The sequence below is a fragment of the Pseudophryne corroboree genome, chromosome 2, assembly GCF_028390025.1.
Source record: "Pseudophryne corroboree isolate aPseCor3 chromosome 2, aPseCor3.hap2, whole genome shotgun sequence".
Classification (NCBI taxonomy): domain Eukaryota; kingdom Metazoa; phylum Chordata; class Amphibia; order Anura; family Myobatrachidae; genus Pseudophryne; species Pseudophryne corroboree.
Genome location: NC_086445.1, coordinates 570,525,941 through 570,531,610, shown reverse-complemented (window position 1 = coordinate 570,531,610; position 5,670 = coordinate 570,525,941). Strand labels below are relative to the sequence as shown.

The following is a 5,670-nucleotide window of genomic DNA, read 5'->3' as shown; positions in this document are numbered from 1 at the left end:
ATGCGTCTGGCAGTGCCGCTGACGGTTCTCCCCAGCTGAGTACCGGACCTGCTCACCTACTGTATGGGCAACGTGTTGTGGATCCCTGGGCCCAGGATCAGAGGTATTGTACATTATTGCCTCTGCATGCTCCATCCTACAGGCGTCCTCCTCTGCAAGCTGTCATTCCCTGGCTCTGACTGGCTCCTGGGCTTTATTTATATATATATATATATATATATATATAGGTAGTGGGAGTATGGCGCCACAGGTGTGTGTGTGAGCAGATAACTTATTATACTATAATACTTTGGTTCAAGACACTCCTTTTAATAATATAAGGTGTCAGCTAACTCCTAAATACTCGGCAGGGATAAGCTGCCTTTAGAGTTAAAATGTGGAAAAAAGGGGGGATAGGGGTATCAGCGACTTACAGTGTCTAATATATTGATATAAATATGAAGAATATTGCAGGATACGGTTTAGAAAAAAAGTAACAAAATATTTATTTATACAATTTAAAACATAATGATGGGATAAAAAAATAGAATATAAAAGCTTGATAATACCAAAAGAATAGATAAAAAAATATATAATTTAGCTAGAACCCTGAATCACATAAAATCAGTAAAAACAATATTGTACTGATAAAAGATATTTTAGGATAAGGGAATGATGCTTATCTTTAAAAACGGAGAGTCAGTAGAGGTACACCCAACGCGTTTCGTCCATCAGACTTCATCAAGGGGTAAGGGACTAGTGTGCAAACACTCTTATTTATAGCAGCTATGATTAAGGATAAGTGACTGTGACATCACTTCCTGTTAGTACTAACATTCAGTATTCTAACACAAAGTTTGATATAAATGTAAGTAAGGAGTAGGGCTACTAATGATGAGCCCAGATACTGTTTATCTTATGAAAACGAGAGCTGTACATGGAGTAATAATAAAAGATCGTCCAGGACGCCTCCTGCGTCACTTCCGCCCCACTTCCTGTATCCACAGTCTCTTATTGCGCATGCGCACCATGCGCTACTTCCGGTAAAACGTCCTCGTGATAATATAGTTGTTTTGCCCTTCTTCCGGTTGGGCGGGTGCGTCATTCTGCCCTTCTTCCGGTTGGGCGGGTACGTCATATCCTGCCACGGCTGGTCCCAGCATCTCTGTGGTGATCATGGGTTGGGGCGGGATGTACAATGATGCGGCGGCCATCTTTGAGTTGGTTTTAGATTGTGCTTTCAGTTCATGTGGCGGCCATCTTTACGGAGCCTTTAAATCGCGGACATTTCCTTATATTTAAGGTGCAGGAGCAGCTCACAGATAAATGAAACAAATGCAAATATTAGTGTTTGTTATTGTAATGAGCGTACATGAGAGTCAAATTACCTTAGAAAGACTAGTGTTAATAAATACGTCCGGAATATATTAAATGCATAGTGGAGTGCTAGATTTATTAGATGTTATTATACGCTTGATTAAAGAACAAGGGGGACTTATATGCATATTAGGGATAAATTAGGTGAGTAGTGATATGGGAGTGTAAGTATAGTATTTTGTTGAACGAGAAGACCATTAATTAGCTGGTGCATAAGTGCTAGGATAATATGGGAGATAAAGAAATAGGGGGGGGGGGGGGACAAAAAGGGGGTAAGTGACAGAGTGCTTACAGAGAAATAAAAAGTCGTCAGTTGTAAATTATCGATTAGTGGTGTATATGAGGATTGTGTATTTGTGTACGACTAGTCGTTAAAAATAATTAGCGAGAATGGAATATTAAAGTAATATCTGTGCAAAAAATGGATTATCCGTGTGTCAATATTCCCTACAATATTGCCGTTACGAGCCCGCTGGTCTAACCTTATACAGTACCCAATCTTCTCAAGTGGTTACCCACTTGGTACTGATTGGGCCCAACACTGCTTAGCTTCCAAGATCGGACGAGATTGGGCGTGTGCCAGTGCGGTGTGACTGTATTCATTGGTGAAATTACTTATTCACACAGTAACAGGTTTTTATTAGGAATAATTGACATTCTATCTTAGAACCATAGTTGTTAAAGTGCAGAGTGACAAAGGATAATAAATTGTAATATACAAATCCATATATGCTTGATTGTAGATGCTTCTGTCAAAGAAAGGGTGCAATTTCGTATCCTTCATTAAAGCCCAGCGGGTGTGTGGTTTTTAATTGAAAAATCCAGAACATTTCTCTTTGGGAGAGCTTCTTGGCCAGGTCTCCACCCCTGTCGCTGCTGGTCACGTGCTCGATGGCTTTGAAGGACATCTCTTCTGGATTGGAATTATGTTCAAGTTTAAAATGTCTATAAAGTAGATGAGTCTCCAGTCTATTCTTGATGCTCCTCACATGTTCTTGTATCCTAATTTTAAGAGTTCTTTTTGTCTTGCCCACATATTTCTTGTGGCACGTGCATTTTATTAAGTAGATTACTGATGTGATATTGCAGTTCATGAACTTTTTGATTTTGAACTCCTGGGTGCCGTCCGTAGTACTGAAGGTTTTCCTGTTAGGGTTAAGGTACTTGCAGATGTTGCAGTGTCCACATTTATAGGATCCAATGCATTTGGGTAAGGTATGCTGGTTATCTTCAGGTGGTAATTCCCGTAGCATGCTGGGTGCAAGGATGTCTTTGAGGTTTCTTGATTTCCAAAACACAAGTTCTGGTTGGGTCGGGAGGATTTCCTTGAGGATTGGGTCCATAAGAAGTATGGGCCAGTGGTTTCTTAGTGATGTCCTGATGGCATGTTCATGGTTGCTGTAGGTCATTATAAATGAAACCGCCTCCTTCTTCTCTGTCTTGTCCTTGTATGTCAGCAAGTTTTTCCTCTCCAGATTTCTTGTCTTAATGACTGCTTTGTCCAGTATTGCTTTGGGGTAACTCTTCTCCTCAAACCTTTTTCTATATATTCCCAATTGTTCCTCAGGGATATTATTACAAAAGAGGAATTTTCTTTTTTAATGTCATCCAACCCCACGACCCCCATTTTTTACTTTTTACCAAAGATTCATAAGGACCTATCCAATCCTCCGGGGAGACCGATAGTCACAGGGATAGACTCTCTCACGTCCGGCCTATCCAAATATGTGGACATATTTTTAAATCCATATGTTAAGAAACTTCCATCCTTTCTTAAAGACACCACCACGGTACTGAATGAAATGAAAAATGTGGAATGGAAGGAATCATACCTATGGGTGACTATCGATGTACAATCATTGTACACTTGTATAGAACACAATAAAGGAATTGAAGCAAGCAGAGAGTACCTGAACAAAGATGACTACCTAACAGAACCCCATAAGAAATTAATTTGCGACCTAATGGAATTTATTTTAACCCACAATTATTTTAAATTTTTAGATAAATTTTACCTACAACAGTGCGGCACTGCTATGGGTACTATTTTTGCACCCAATTTCGCTAATTTGTTTATGGGACAGTGGGAGGAGAAACATGTTTACTCTACACAGTACTTCAAGGAATCAATCATCATGTACAGGAGGTACATTGATGATATCCTGATCATATGGGATGGGAGTGCAGAATTATTTATGGACTTTTTTAAACTTTTACAAATCAATGATTTTAACCTTTCATTTACTTGTAATTTAAATAAAACCTCTATTGAATTCCTGGACCTGATTCTAACCGGAGAGCAAGGTATGGTTTCCACCAAAAATTACATCAAATCTGTTGACAAGAACAGTTACTTACATTATAAGAGCAATCACTCAAAAAAATGGAAAGATAATATACCGTATTCTCAATTTCACCGAATTAAGAGGAACTGTTACCAAACTGAAGACTGTGAGGAACAATTTGGGAATATATAGAAAAAGGTTTGAGGAGAAGAGTTACCCCAAAGCAATACTGGACAAAGCAGTCATTAAGACAAGAAATCTGGAGAGGAAAAACTTGCTGACATACAAGGACAAGACAGAGAAGAAGGAGGCGGTTTCATTTATAACGACCTACAGCAACCATGAACATGCCATCAGGACATCACTAAGAAACCACTGGCCCATACTTCTTATGGACCCAATCCTCAAGGAAATCCTCCCGACCCAACCAGAACTTGTGTTTTGGAAATCAAGAAACCTCAAAGACATCCTTGCACCCAGCATGCTACGGGAATTACCACCTGAAGATAACCAGCATACCTTACCCAAATGCATTGGATCCTATAAATGTGGACACTGCAACATCTGCAAGTACCTTAACCCTAACAGGAAAACCTTCAGTACTACGGACGGCACCCAGGAGTTCAAAATCAAAAAGTTCATTAACTGCAATATCACATCAGTAATCTACTTAATAGAATGCACGTGCCACAAGAAATATGTGGGCAAGACAAAAAGAACTCTTAAAATTAGGATACAAGAACATGTGAGGAGCATCAAGAATAGACTGGAGACTCATCTACTTTATAGACATTTTAAACTTGAACATAATTCCAATCCAGAAGAGATGTCCTTCAAAGCCATCAAGCACGTGACCAGCGGCGACAGGGGTGGAGACCTGGCCAAGAAGCTCTCCCAAAGAGAAATGTTCTGGATTTTTCAATTAAAAACCACACACCCGCTGGGCTTTAATGAAGGATACGAAATTGCACCCTTTCTTTGACAGAAGCATCTACAATCAAGCATATATGGATTTGTATATTACAATTTATTATCCTTTGTCACTCTGCACTTTAACAACTATGGTTCTAAGATAGAATGTCAATTATTCCTAATAAAAACCTGTTACTGTGTGAATAAGTCATTTTGCCAATGAATACAGTCACACCGCACTGGCACACGCCCAATCTCGTCCGATCTTGGAAGCTAAGCAGTGTTGGGCCCAATCAGTACCAAGTGGGTAACCACTTGAGAAGATTGGGTACTGTATAAGGTTAGACCAGCGGGCTCGTAACGGCAATATTGTAGGGAATATTGACACACGGATAATCCATTTTTTGCACAGATATTACTTTAATATTCCATTCTCGCTAATTATTTTTAACGACTAGTCGTACACAAATACACAATCCTCATATACACCACTAATCGATAATTTACGACTGATGACTTTTTATTTCTCTGTAAGCACTCTGTCACTTACCCCCTTTTTGTTCCCCCCTATTTCTTTATCTCCCATATTATCCTAGCACTTATGCACCAGCTAATTAATGGTCTTCTCGTTCAACAAAATACTATACTTACACTCCCATATCACTACTCACCTGATTTATCCCTAATATGCATATAAGTCCCCCTTGTTCTTTAATCAAGGGTATAATAACATCTAAAAAATCTAGCACTCTCTGCACACTAATGCTAATTTCTACTAAATATCCGGATGTCTAATAATTCAGCACTATATAAATTCTGGGTATAAATAACACAGTCCCTTTATGTGTGAAATTTTGGGTCCACTATGCATTTAATATATTCCAGCAGTATTTATTAACACTAGTCTTTCTAAGGTAATTTGACTCTCATGTACGCTCATTACAATAACAAACACTAATATTTGCATTTGTTTCATTTATCTGTGAGCTGCTCCTGCACCTTAAATATAAGGAAATGTCCGCGATTTAAAGGCTCCGTAAAGATGGCCGCCGCATGAACTGAAAGCACAATCTAAAACCAACTCAAAGATGGCCGCCGCATCATTGTACATCCCACC

The 5,670-nt window shown here is 39.1% G+C and overlaps 2 pseudogenes; one reads left to right on the top strand and one right to left on the bottom strand.

The window, feature by feature from the left end:
- Positions 1-1,838: 1,838 nt before the first annotated feature.
- LOC135051742 (5S ribosomal RNA) lies at positions 1,839-1,957 on the bottom strand (annotated as a pseudogene).
- Positions 1,958-4,774: 2,817 nt separating this feature from the next.
- Positions 4,775-4,893, top strand: LOC135051741 (5S ribosomal RNA; annotated as a pseudogene).
- Positions 4,894-5,670: the final 777 nt, after the last annotated feature.